Source organism: Bubalus kerabau, chromosome 5 (genome assembly GCF_029407905.1).
Source record: "Bubalus kerabau isolate K-KA32 ecotype Philippines breed swamp buffalo chromosome 5, PCC_UOA_SB_1v2, whole genome shotgun sequence".
Lineage (NCBI taxonomy): Eukaryota > Metazoa > Chordata > Mammalia > Artiodactyla > Bovidae > Bubalus > Bubalus kerabau.
In genome coordinates this window covers 92613255-92628177 of record NC_073628.1, presented here as the reverse complement: position 1 = coordinate 92628177, position 14923 = coordinate 92613255, and the positions used below count along the sequence as shown (strand labels likewise).

Genomic DNA, 14923 nt, shown 5'->3' with positions numbered 1-14923 from the left:
TGGTCTGGTATTCCCATCTCTTTCAGAATTTCCCACAGTTGTGATCCACACAGTGCTTAGCAGGTCTTAAAGTGCTCCACAACGCTGTTCCCCTCTAACTACACTTCTCCAACTGGAAAGAATACAGTTCCAGTGTGTACTGTGTGCTCTATACCCCCAGGCACTGCTACAGACATCCTGGGGAATACAGGGAAACTTTTAAAAGGAATAAAAAATGTTTCTTGCCCTACAGAAAAGGAATAGTGAATAGCATGGTTCTTAAGTACATGCACTGCAGTAAACCAGACAGTAATGTCCTAATTGAGGCTATAACATTGAAACTTGCTTGTATACAGGGGTAGGGGTAAAACGTCATCAGTTCTATCTCTGAGACCAAAGAACTATGGTAAAAGAACATCCAGTTAATCCTCAGATAACACTCTTAGAGGACAAAATTAAAAGTTGACAGTTATAACCACTTGCTACAATTCCAGACAAAGATCTGTATAGTCAAAGCTATGGTTTTTCCAGTAGTCAAGTATGGATGTGAGAGTTGGACTAAAAAGAAGGCTGAGCACCAAAGAATCGATGCTTTCAATTTGTGGTGCTGGAGAAAACTCTTAAGCATCCCTTGCATTGCAAGGAGATCAAACCAGTCAATCCTAAAGGAAATCAACCCTTAATATTCATTGGAAGGACTGATGCTGAAGCTGAAACTCCCATACCTTGGCCATCTGATGCAATGAGCTGACTTATTGGAAAAGACCCTGATGCTGGGAAAGATTGATGGCAAGAGGAGAAGAGGATGACAGAGGATGAGATGGTTGGATGGCATCATCAACTCAATGGACATGAGTTTGAGCAAATTCCAGGAGATAGTGAAGGACAGGGAAACCTGGTATGCTGCAGTCCATGGAGTGGCCAAGAGTTGGACACAATTTAATGACTGAACAACAATTCCAGAAGGTGTGTCTCAGAATGATATGCAGAATTCCACCACGGAACCTAAGAATAGGACTTAGCTAACAGGTCCTGAAGGGAGAACATATTTTCTGTGAGTAATTGAGCAGGGACAGGACAGCCCAGTGGGGCAACTACAGGCTTAGTTTCAAGCTCCTGAGTTATCCTGGCACAGTGGTTGCATTGCGTGGGGACATTTAGGAAGCTTCATCATCTCTACATTCCACCATCTGTGAGACGGAGTTGTAATTTTAACCAACACATGAGGGAATTAAGGAGATTACTACGCAGCTTGAAGTCAAGATTTGGAAGAAAGTCTGCTGCTTTTAGAAACAAGAGACTTTAAAGTAACACAATCATTTATTTTTTATTTTACATTGGTACAGTTGATTCTTGTTATTCACAGATTCCATATTTACAAATTTGCCTACTTGTTAGAATTTATTTGTAACTTCCAAGTAAATATTTGCAATGGTTTCATAGTCATTTGCAGCCATGTGCCAAGTGTCAAGAAATTTGAATAGCCCTATGCGTGCATTCCCAGCTGAGGTCAGACAAGGTGATGCTCTGCCTTCTTGGTTCAACTCTCAAACTGTTAATGTGTCCTTTCCACGGTCTATTTAATGCCATGTTTTTAGCATTTTTGTACTTTTTGTCAGTGATTTGATCTGTTTAAAATGGTCCCCAAGCGGTGTGCTGAAATGCTGTGTTCCCAAGCACAAGCAGGCTGTAATATACCTTGTGGAGAAAATACACATGTTAGAGAAGTTCCATTCAGGCACACGTTTACAGTGCTGCTGGCCATGCATTCAGTGTTGTTAAATTAACAATATGTATAAAATCGAGTTTTTAAATAGACACATAAAACAAGATTATGTATTGACCAGTTGATGAAAATATTGTGCTCTGAGGCTTGCAGGAACCTAACTCTGTATTTCTGCTATGAGCATGTTCAAGTGTTTGCTAATTCAGTGTTCCCAGCTACTTAAAGGACAAATGGCTACAGGTAATGAAAATCATATTTTATCTATTATTGGTTATCCTGATTTGTTTTCCTTAGAAAAAATCCCTTCCAGGGATGAAGGAGAGTTTAGCGATCATTTATCCCAACTCCATAATTGTATAAAATGTTAGAGAAAATGAGAGTGTGGACTATAGGCCTTGATCTAGGTCCCTAAGCAAGAAGAGTTAGGCAAAACCTGGACCGCAGCCAGGTGCATCAGCCCCCAAACCCATCCTTATACCACCAAACCACACTGGTTTTCTTGTGTGTTACCAAACTCTGGTTCGACTGTTCACTGCATGACAGGCCATATGTCAGGTGACAAGGTGTTGAGGCAAAGAAAGTGACTTTATATGAGAAAACCTACTAACCAAGAAGACAGTGGACTAGTGTGCTAAAAACCATCTTTGCGTCTTGGCACAGGCAAAGTTCTGTTAAAGGCAGTGTGGGGGAGGGGACTGCAGGGTGCCTGAACAGCTTGTGTAAAAGTCTTGAATTGGTTAGCATCAAGGTGCAGTTTCAAGCATCACCAATCTTCTGGTTTCAATTGATCAGGGGTCTACATATTTGAGGTCAGCAGTTTTTGTTTGGTGGGAGTCTGTTTCTATCAAAACAATTTAGAAATGTGTGTCAGAGACTGTAGCTGCCTTATAGTCTAACTTGTCACCAGTTTTCCAGCCCAGAGGCTGTTCTTTGCTTTTACATCTTCACATTTCCTAATCATTAACTCTTGAGCCAGCCTTTTGAGGGTCAGGGAAGGCCTGGGAGACTCAAGCAAAAAGCTTTTTCTTGAAAGGATAAGGATACAGAGGCTTGTAGAGGTTTCATAGGCATGGAGAAGTGACTGCTTTAGGAGGTGCACTCTAGTGGGGAGAGATAAGAGTGATTTCCCACATGGGGTGTGCTGCAGGCTTTCTGTCCAGGACTGTTTATCCCTCTGGTGATGTTAAGAGAGTGACTGCATAACTCATGTACCTAAGCTTAAAGTAACAGGTATTCTTGAATCATGCTTGTGGGCAGCATTGTACTATATGGTAAATGGTCTTTATGATCCATATCAGGACTAAAGAAGATCAACATTTATAAAAACGGGTTTTTCTTCTAAAATGTTTACTATTATCCTAAGTGTGTTTTGTTTGTGAGTCTTGGGAGTAGCCAACAAAACTTTGCTCTTTCAGATATTTTCATCTCAATTCCTGAGTATCCAGCAGAAGTCACTTGCTCCAAATTAAGGTGAGAGATACAGTTAATGTTTAAGCCAAACGAGGTGACTAAGGTAAAGATGAGGTAGAGGGAGTGAGCTATCAAGAGATCTTGGAGAAGCATGAAGGTGACCATGTTTTCAGAATGATGTCATTAAGTTCAGTGAACACTTGAGCAGCTATTAAGTACAAAGAATATTGCTTTTTTCTCTGATATTCATCTCTTGAGGTCTATATTATGGTAATACCATTAGAATCCCAAATTCATTCTGATTAAATTCATTCTGATTGTCAATCAATTTGATGAGAAAATAACAATAAATTAGTACAATCTATTCAAAATCATCATTAATTTTATCTCATCTTTTTCTTGGCACCTTTCCTTTTTATTCTCAGTATATACTTGAAAATATCTTCCCTAGAAACACAAAGAGCCAATAAATCAAAGTTTCCCAGTATAGAAAGCCAGTGTCTAAGAGGGAGAGTCTGCCATCCAGTCCATGCACCAGACCTGGAGCCAGATTAACCTGACCTGTCTCTTAGCACATGGACACTTCTATTCATAGTCCAAAGGCAATCATTTTGTAATGCAGTTGTAAGGAGAAGGTTAAAAATAACCTAATTTGTAGGTGCACTGAGAAAGTGTGGGGGGGTCAGTTTTAGAGCTAAGGCCTGTATTATTTTATCATCAAGTTTTCTTCTATTCAGGTCAAATAGCATTAACTATCAAATGTCCTTGGTATCACTTTGTCAACAGATTTCAATCTGAGAAAAAAAGAGAGAATTAACACTGAGCATTTACTACATGCCACATAGTGTTCTGGACTCTACTACCAGTTATCTTACTTAAAACTCATAGTAAACAGTCCAAGTGGGTGCTTTCTTTTCCATTTTATAGGTTAAAAAAATTAAACAAAGAGATTGTATAATTTTTCTTTGGTCACTAAGTAAGGGAGCCAACATTTATAACTATCCAAGAGTATCTTGATCCAAATACCATCCTCTTTTAACTTTACCACATGACCATCCTCTATTCATCTGTTTTCTATGTGATGCATGGAGATTACAGGCATCATTTCTCAGTATGGACAATGTGGGTCAGAATCACCTGGGATACTTTTTTCTTTTTAATAATTTGCAAGTTTTATATTTATTTATTTATGGCTACACCGGATCTTTGTTGCTGCACACAGGCTTTGTCTAGTTTCAGATAATAGGGGCTTCTCATTGCAGCGGCTCCTCTTGACTTCTCTCTCTTCTCTAGGGTTTGTGGGCTCAGTTGTTACAGTTCATGGGTTTAGTTGCCCTATGGCATGTGGGATCTTCCCAGACTAGGGATGGAACTGGTGTCTCCTGCATTGCAAGGTGGATTCTTAACCACCGGACCACCAGGGAAGTCCTGGGATGCTTATTAACAAATTCCTAGACTCCACCCAAGAACCCATAAAAGGTTATCAAGAATTTGTGCTTGTTTGCTCTTTTCCTTCCTCAGTTCAGTTCAGTTTAGTTGCTCAGTCCTGTCCAACTCTTTACAAGCCCATGAACCGCAACATGCCAGGCCTCCCTGTCCATCACCAACTCCCGGAGTTTACTCAATCTCATGTACATTGAGTCGATGATGCCATCCAGCCATCTCATCCTCTATCGTCCCCTTCTCCTCCTGCCCTCAATCTTTCCCAGCATCGGGGTCTTTTCCAATGAGTCAGCTCTTCGCATCAAGTGGCCAAAATATTGGAGTTTCAGCTTCAACATCAGTCCTTCCAATGAACACCCAGGACTGAACTTTAGGATTGACTGGTTAGATCTCCTTGCAGTCCAAGGGACTCTCAAGAGTCTTCTCCAGCACCACAAAAGCATCAAATGCACCATCAAAAGCATCAATGCTTTGGTGCTCAGCTTTCTTTATAGTCCAACTCTCATATCCACACGTGACTACTGAAAGAACCATAGCCTTGACTAGATGGACCTTTGTTGACAAAGCAATGTCTCTGCTTTTGAATATGCTATCTAGGTTGGTCATAACTTTCCTTACAAGGAGTAAGCGTCTTTTAATTTCATGGCTGCAATCACCATTCAGCAGTGATTTTGGAGCCCAAAAAAAATAAAGTCTGACACTGTTTCCCCATCTATTTCCCATGAAGTGATGGGACCAGATGCCATGATCTTCGTTTTCTGAATGTTGAGCTATAAGCCAACTTTTGCACTCTCCTCTTTCACTTTGGTCAAGAGTCTCTTTAGTTCCTCTTCACTTTCTGCCATAAGGGTGGTGGCATCTGCATATCTGAGGTTATTGAGATTTCTCCTGGCAGTCTTGATTCCAGCTTGTGCTTCTTCCAGCCCAGCGTTTCTCATGATGTACTCTGCATAGAAGTTAAATAAGCAGGGTAACAATATACAGCCTTGACATACTCTTTTTCCTATTTGGAACCAGTCTGTTGTTCCATGTCCAGTTCTAACTGTTGCTTCCTGACTTGCATACAGGTTTCTCAAGAGGCAGGTCAGGTGGTCTGGTATTCCCATCTCTTTCAGAATTTTCCACAGTTTATTGTGATCCACACAGTCAAAGGCTTTAGCACAGTCAGTAAAGCAGAAGTAGATGTTTTTCTGGAACTCTCTTGCTTTTTCGATGATCCAGCGGATGTTGGCAATTTGATCTCTGGTTCCTCTGCTTTTTCTAAAACCAGCTTGAACATCTGGAAGTTCAAGGTTCATGTATTGCTGAAGCCTGGCATGGAAAATTTTAAGCATTACTTTACTAGCGTGTGAGATGAGTGCGATTGTGTGGTAGTTTGAGCATTCTTTGGCATTGCCTTTCTTTGGGATTGGAATGAAAGCTGACCTTTTCCAGTCCTGTGGCCACTGCTGAGTTTTCCAAATTTCCTGGCATATTGAAGGCAGCACTTTCACAGCATCATCTTTCAGGATTTGAAATAGCTCAACTAGAAGTCCATCACCTCCACTAGCTTTTTTCATAGTGATGCTTTCTAAGGCCCACATGACTTCACATTCCAGGGTGTCTGGCTCTAGGTGAGTGATAACCCCATCATGATTATCTGGGTCATGAAGATCTTTTTTGTACAGTTCTGTGTATTCTTGCCACTTCTTCGTAATATCTTCTGCTTCTGTTAGGTCCATACCATTTCTGTCCTTTATCGAGCCCATCTTTGCATGAAATGTTCCCTTGGTATCTCTAATTTTCTTGAAGAGATCTCTAGTCTTTCCCATTCTGTTGTTTTCTTCTATTTCTTTGCACTGATCATTGAGGAAGGCTTTCTTATCTCTCCTTTTTGTTCTTTGGTACTCTGCATTCAAATGGGTATATCTTTCCTTTTCTCTTTGCTTTTAACTTCTCTTCTTTTCACATCTATTTGTAAGGCCTCCTCAGACAGCCATTTTGTTTTTTTGCATTTATTTTTCTTAGGGATGGTCTTCGTCCCTGTCTCCTGTACAATGTCATGAACCTCCATCCATAGTTCATCAGGCACTCTATCAGATCTAGGCCCTTAAATCTATTTCTCACTTCCACTGTATAATCATAAGGGATTTTATTTAGGTCATACATGAATGGTCTAGTGGTTTCCCCACTTAATTCAATTTAAGTCTGAATTTGGCAATAAGAAGCTCATGATCTGAGCCACAGTCAGCTCCTGGTCTTGTTTTTGCTGACTGTATAGAGCGTCTCCATCTTTGGCTGTAAAGAATATAATCTATCTGATTTCGGTGTTGGCTTCCTCAGGTCCCCTTATTTCCTGAAAGCATGATGATCTCTTTAGTCCCTGGGGATTTATTACTTCTTTACCTGAGCTTGATGGTCCTTGTTGACCATCCTATTCATGTTTATTTCTGTGAAAAACTAACAATACCTATTAAGAGTTAATGTCTAATGTCTATTCTATAACTAGATTGTAGATTTCTTGATTGCAACTATATCTTAAATTCACTTATATACCTCTGATATTATGCCTTACACATGGAAGATGCTTGGTTGGTATTTTTGTTGACTTAATGATCTATATTTGATCTTTACATGCTGTATCAAGGTTGTATATTTGGAAATACTTCCCTGGTGGTCCAGTGTTTAAGAATTTGCTTTGCAATGCAGGAGACACAGGTTCAATCTCTGGTAGAGGATCTAGGATTCCACATGCTGTGGAGTAACTAAGCTTTCATGCTGCAGCAACTGAGCCTGTGAACTCCAGAGCCTACATGGCACAACTAGAGAGTCCATGCATAGCAATGAAAGATCCTGCATGATGCAACAAAGATCCCATGTGCCACAACTAAGACCCACTGCAGCCAAATAATAAATAATCTTAAAAAAATATTGTATAGTTGGCATCAACCACTGGCAGTACTAAATTTCTTTGGACCTGGCAGAGAAGAATGAAAATAAATATCTCATTCTTCCAAGGAGAGCTGGAGTTCTCAGAAAGTTCAGGGTGTAAGGTTTGACAGGAAGTACTTTTCAGAACTTCTTGCCAGACACAAAGGCCATGGAAAGACCAAGACCTCGCTGGAATCATTTTCCAAATGGACATGGTTTTTTGATGGAGACGAGAAATGTCAAGAACATGGAGGTCTTGTTGCAAAAGCTGTCACTTGGCTCCTCCCCCTTAAGATGAAATCTAGTTCAAATGTGTAATTGTTTACTTATTTTCCTGCTTCCACCCATCAGGCCCAATCTCTGCATATATTACTGATTCTTATTACTACATCCTGGAAGGCATCCTTAAAGCTCCCTTTTATGTTGTCTCGTAAAAAACATATGTGATACCTTATTCTTTTTTGGTCATATTTCTTTCTGCTTCCCCTAATAAATTATTTTTTGCAAAATAATTTCCATGACTGGCTATTTAAATTTCAAATGCTCTTGCTTCCTTTTGCAAAATCAGGTCCATTTGCAGCTTTCCAACTTTGTTTTACATTCTGTAATTTCTGGAGACACAACCAAACCACAGCTTTCTTTGAATACATTGGTGCAATCAAGTATTTAAATTATAACCAATAATAATTATTACCAGTTTTATGAAAGGATCTCTTTAATTCTGGCTTCCTTTGTGTCTCCACTTACAACTCAAGAGACTTTTAAAAATGCTACTTCTTTTCTCAGCCATTCCCTTCTCTGGGCCTAGAAGTGCTTCTATTCGTAGAAGTGTTCTTTTCTGTCATTCAAGTTAAACTTGAAGGAAAGATCACGATTAGTGATTTTGCTGTTGTTGTTCAGTGACTCAGTCGTGTCCAACTCTCTGTTGTTCAGTGGACTGTAGCCCACCATGCTCCTCTGTCCATGGGATCCCCAGGCAAGGATCCTAGAGTGGGTTGCCATTTCCTTCTCCAGGGGAATCTTTTCGACTCAGGGATGGAACCCTCATCTCCTGCATTGGCAGGTAGGTTCTTTACCACTGAGCCACCAGAGAAGCCCCAATTTTTCTTTTAACCTAGGTGGGAAAAAAAGGCAGTGTATACTTAGCCACAATCATAGCACTTGCACTGACAGGTGGAAGTACCCCTCAGTTGTCAGGACAACATATATACCTGGTCCCACACAGCTTCAGGATCTTAGTGTCACAGAGCTACTGCATGTGTTATATGGTGTGGATTCCAAAATTACCAGAACAGGGCCAGGTAAATGGACTTCTCGATGGTTTCCGTAAATTGCACTCAGCCACTCAGAGGTAACAAAGGGTATTATCTTGCTTAAAAATCCAGGGTGCTTTAGATGGGGGTGGAAGAACTCATCTGTAGATTTGGCACCCAGCACAATCACAGAGGTTGAGTAATATAAATAGTAGAGCTCTGAACAAGATGGGCCTGGTTTCAATATCATATTCTGGTCTTACAGTCCAGCAAAGTACAATAAGTTGAGGTTCAGGGAAATGAACTACAATCTGGGGAACATATGAAGAATGATCAGGGAGTGATCTATATACTCATCTTGGTAATGATAAAAGTGTTGGGTAAAGAGCAATATACAGAGGGAATCTATCCTGTCCTATTGTGTTCTATAATTGTATTCTTTTCCTGTAGCTTTTCGGTACCAAACCCAGGTGTCAATTACAATGACAGTTTCCGTGTTCACTGAAGTGAAGTTCCAGACCTTCCCTGGGTCAATCAGTTCTGGAAATTGTCTAGGCCCAAAAGCTTTGCCTAAATGATGCTTGCATTATTTTTCACCCTATAATTGTTAAGGCTTTTAAACTTACATCCAACTGGGGTTAAGATATTCTTCAGCCATGCTGTCTTAGCATTCTCCATGGAGTCACTAACGACACATTCCTAATAAATAACACTCCAGAGAATACAAGGTGCATGTTTCCTAAATGTTAAACTCTACCTCTGTGGTCTTTAGAAGAAAGACATCTATCTGAAACTTTATTTTGCACATCAGCTCCTAGGAAGGCTCAGGGTATTTTTAATTAACAGAAAAAAGGAATTTGCAAAAATCAAGGTTTCCTTTCCTTAAAATGATAGCTTAGAAAAACAGCAAAGGACTTTACAAGCCAAAACCAAACTATCAAGTAAGTTCAAAAGGATTAAATTTCCTGATCTTAGATAAAGTGCAATTAATGCTCATCCCTTCCATTTCATAAACTTTCTGATAAATTAACCCATTAGAGGAAAGGTTATATTTGTTTATTAATTTGGTGCATTTTCTCAATTTGGTACAATGGTTAGATTCAAAATGAAGGATAATGGACACGAGTCCATAAGAGAGCTTCTGGTTCTTTGTTAAAATATCTGTTTACACCTTGCTGAGGGTAGACTGAATGAGAGTTAAGGATACCTTACACACTGATTCTAGGTCTCATGGACTGGATCCTTTCTGGAAGTCTTCACTATGGAGCTGCTTGAGATGTCATCAAAGACCCCTATCTCACCATCAAAGGACAGTTTCCAATCCCACCCTTGGCAATCAGTTAACCATCAAGGTTTTGAAGAATACACAATAGTATCAGTCACTTTGTACAGCAACCTTGTAAGAAAATGTTTTGGAAGAATTATATTCCAGTGTGAAGAGCTTACAAGACAAACAGGGATTAAAGAGAGGCTGTCTGTCATCCCTCTCAGCTTGAGAATTAAGTAAAGTAAGCTTGGGAAAATGTGTGGCACGTAGAAAATTCTCAACAAATGTTGGTTGCCTTACCTATCTCAGAGCTGTGTGTGTGTGTGTGTGAGAGTGTGTGTGTGTGTGTGTGTGTGTGTGTGTGTGTGTGTTAGTGGCTCAGTCATGTCCGACTGTTTTGCGACCTCGTGGACTGAAGCCCGCCAGGCTCCTCTGTCCAGGGGATTCTCCAGACTAGAATACTGGAGTTTGTAGCCATTTGCTTCTCCATCAGAGCTTTGGAGTTTTATCCAAAAGTTTCCAATGACAGGATATTTACTGTTTCTATTTAAAGCAAATGTCATGTGGGAACAATAGTATTAAAACGGTAAGAAATTTTGAAATAGTTTCCTTTTGTCTGATTATAAAAGTAGTACTATGTTCGGTGTCTAACATTTGGATACAATAGGAAAGTGTAAAAAGGTACACCAGAGACATTATAGTTGACACATTGCTGTAAAGACTTTTAGTTGCCCTTTTTTATCTTTTCCTCTCTTTTTTTTATAAAACTGAATCACAATGTTTTATACCCTGGCTTTTGTACTAACAAAAATATCATGAATATTTTTAGGCTATTAAATATTCTTATTTTTAACAATTGCATGGTCTATACCATTTTGTGAATATATTATTTATTTAAGTAATCTCCAATTTTTAAACATTTGGATTATTCTCAGCTTCTCTCAATTATAGACATAACTGATAGAAATTCATTTATAAATTATTACTGATTATTTAATTAGAGTAAATTCTTAGAAGTGGTGTATGGACTATTCAGCAATTTAAAAAGCAAAAACAAAATCAAACTATAAAGTCATGAAACATGACTGAATCTGAATTTCATTATGCTGAGTAAAGGAGGCCAGCCTGAAAATGTTATATACTACACAATTCCATTTTTAGAACAATCTAAAAGTAAGCAAGGGCTTCCCAGGTGGCTCAGTGGTAAAGAATCTCCCTGCCAATGAAGGAGATGTGGATTCAATACCTGAGTTGGAAAGATCCCCTGGAGAAGGAAATGGCAACCTGCTCCAGTATTGATGCCTGGGAAATCGCATGGACAGAGGAGCGTGGCAGGCTACAGTTGATGGAGTCACAAAAAAATCAGACATGACTTAATGACTAAACAGCAACAACAACAAAAAAGGCAAAACTACAGAACAGACGATACATAAGTGGTTTCAGGGGATAGGTGAGGGGAGAGAGTCTGAACACAAAAGGAATTTTCTGGGGTGTTAGAATTGCTCTTTATCCTCTGATGGTGGTTATTTGCCTAAATATATAAACTCATATCTCTCTCCAACAAAAACATTAATTTCACTGGCTACAAATTTTTTTGTAAATTAATTTATATATTTTAATTAGAAGCAAATTACAATACTGGAGTGGTTTTTGCCATACATTCATATGAATAAGCCATGGGTGTACATGTGTCCCCCATCTCGAACCCCCTCCCACCTCCCTCCCCATCCCATTCCTCAGGGTTGTCACTGGGTGTAAATTTTTACTTCAAAGATGCTTTCAAGAATCTTAACATATGTAGGTAAAGTTATATGTACACCTGTCTGTGTTTATTTATGATTAAGAGATTCCCCCCAATATTATACCAATTTATAGTCCTACCTGTGGGGTATGTAAATGTTCATTTCTGAAAAGGAGAACATTTCAAAGCCAAATAAACAATAACAAGAGAGAATTCAATACAAAGAATAACAAAGTTGCAATGTAAATCAGCTTTCTTTTCCTACCAGTATTTCAATGACTGAGGAGAGTTCCCAGGAAGGGAGTCTAAACAGACATCTACATGTATCAAATTTTGGCCACATTCTTGAGAGGAAAAAATGAACAGTGTGTTGAAGGGTTTGTGCCTTAAGAAAGTTGGTAGATGTCATGGCACAAGAGATGATACGTGATTCTGTGCATGCCATCACGTAGCTCCTGCCCTCCCTCTGCCCACAGAAAATGACAGGACTTGGCCTGCTTACAGCTCTGGATATATGGGGATGATGTTCCCCACATGGCCGAAGGGAAACGGCTCAGACATCTGCATTCCTGAGGCCAGCTGAGTGGTGTGGTCCTGGTGAATTTCTCAAAGTTTGAGTCAAGGTGGCTACGGGAGTGGTGTTACAGAAGATTAATTTGAAGTTGTTTTTCTCCCGGTTTAGAATTAACAAGTAATTTTTAGTAGAAAAAAATGGTTGCCAGGCACACTGACCATTTTTCTATGTGGGCCTGATGCATCATCTTTCTTCAGATAATATTTCCACAGATTATTGAAAAAATACATGAATTGTATTTTAAAGTCTTTAAAAATTTTAAACAAAGAAGAATATATAAATCTCCCACAAATTCATCACCTAGAAATATGATATCATTCTTTCCTTTATGGTGTATTTATCTCCAATTTGTGCATGTGTGTGCCCTTATGTTTCTTTTACATAATTAAAACCATATTTATACACAGTGTTATGTCTTAATTTTTCACTTAAATACAATACTGTGATAAAACATTTTTTGAAAACTTGTTATTTCATGGATGTCTACTATTTCATTGTATCAGTTCAGTTCAGTTGCTCAGTGGTGTCCGACTCTTTGCAACCCTGTGAACCGGAGCACAGGCCTCCCTGTCCATCATCAACTCCTGGAGTTTACCCAGACTCATGTCCATTGAGTCGGTGAACCCATCTAACTATCTCATCCTCTGTTGTCCCCTTCTCCTCCTGCCTCCAATCTTTCCCAACATCAATATGCACTAAATTATTTAAAAATTTCCCATTGTTGAGTGTTAAATTTTCTTCCATTATTTTACTAACTTGAGTAACACAATGATAAACATCTTCTAACAGAAATCTTTGCTGCATTTCTGATTCTTTCCCTAAGATATGTTTTTCAAGAAACATACATTTGATATTTCTGAGAAAAGGAACTGGCCAGTAAAGTGTTAGTCACTCAGCCATGTCCAACTCTTTATGACCCAATAGAGTTATCCAGGCAAGAATACTGCAGTGGGTTGCCATGCCCTTCTCCAAGGGATCTTCCCAACCCAGGACTGAACCAAGATCTCCTGCATTGCAGGTAGATTCTTTACCATCTGAGCTACTGACCAAAAATTTATTTTTCTCTTATTTAGTTTACATTCTGCTTGTGTGTTATAGGGCCATCATTTCTTTATGGATTCTATTTTTTGTTTGTTTTAAAACCACAGGTGTGGTGTTAATGACCTCTCAGCTTCTAGTTCAGCTCTCTGATCCTGACCACCATCTCAAAGCCCCACACCCATTTGCCAGATAGAAAATGTTCCCCATGAACTGGGGCTCTTTTCAGGACAGCCATCTCTCAAGTCCTCAAGTTTCCTTCAACCTCTCCTTATACATCCTGCTTGGACTCTGAGGCCACTTCCAGCAATACAGGTTCTTCTCCCTCAGATCTCAGATTTGATCCCAGCTTGGTTCGCTTGTAACAGAAAATCAAAGGTGTGGTTCCCTGGAGCCTTCACAACTGCATTTCTTTCCAATTCTGCCCAGTACGAGGTTCACACCTGCATCACATTTACATTGAAGTCGAAAAGAAAAACACCCTGAACATGTCCAGAGAGCCAATGATAGGAAAAACCATGGAACTGGTTGAAATTTGTGAATTATTACTCTTTAAAATGAAACCAAAAGGAAACAGAGCTACTGTGCACCGGGAGCCCATGTGAAATGCAATGAGTTTTACTGAATTGAGTCTGGAGTTTAATATTAAGAGACTGAGGTTCTGTTTCATTGGTGTGACTTTATGAAAGCAGTTTTATCTTCTTAGGCCTGCTTCTACCCAACACAAAATAGAAATTAATATTCCCCACTTCCTTGCTAGCACAATATAACCTTTGAAAATGTAAAAATTCATGGTCAGTATTTTTTATTCCTCAGAGGGAAAGGAGTTAACAGATGGCCACTTTTTTCCTAAAGCTAGAACTCAGATAAATCTGGTTTTGCATTTGGCACTGCTGCCAAAATACATGATGATCATTTATTGTTGGCATGGAAGCGTCTTGATGACATGAGGCATGTCTAGAAGGACTGTCTCCCTTAAGATATATCCAGCCAGTATACATCAAACACCCCCTGCTGCTCAAGTAATTGGCTTTTCTTCCATGTTCTTTAGCTTCCACTTTGCTTTAGTTCCTCTGCCAGGGCTACAGAACATAAAATCCCATTATTGTTGAGGTCACAAGGATCGGTTATTCATTTCAATAAAGGTAGAAATCTTTGTCTCCAGGCTGAAGCTTGTATAATTGTAATAACTAGCATTTATTAAGGTCTCACAGTGTGACGTGAACTGTGCTAATAGCTTTATAGGCATTTTAACGTATAATCCTCACAACCACCCTTTGAAAAAAGGCACAATCTGTTTTTAGTTTTGCAGATGGGGAAACTGAGGCCTTACTGGTTAAGGAAATATACAAAGGCTGATGCTACAAAACCCTATAGAACTTTCAACTTTGAGCTTTAGAGTATAGTGTAGTAACTACCTCCTGAAAGAAGATATTTTAGTGTGTAGCTTTTCATTACCCTACTCAACTGAAAATTAAAACTATAGGAGCTTTTAATGACAAAAGCATTCAATTCTAGGTCGTTACTGTTTCCTTTTCTGTGAGAGGAGTTAAATTGGCTTCGGCTTTGTTGAGCTTGACAG

General features: G+C 39.2%; 1 long non-coding RNA gene across 1 annotated transcript in view; it reads right to left on the bottom strand.

Annotated features, from left to right (window-relative positions):
- Positions 1 to 1333: 1333 nt before the first annotated feature.
- Positions 1334 to 14923, bottom strand: part of LOC129653981 (uncharacterized) — a 29162-nt gene continuing 15572 nt past the window's right edge. Inside the window, exon 3 of the long non-coding RNA XR_008715334.1 lies at positions 1334 to 1677. This is a non-coding gene — a long non-coding RNA (uncharacterized LOC129653981). The remainder of the gene's footprint in view (positions 1678 to 14923) is intronic.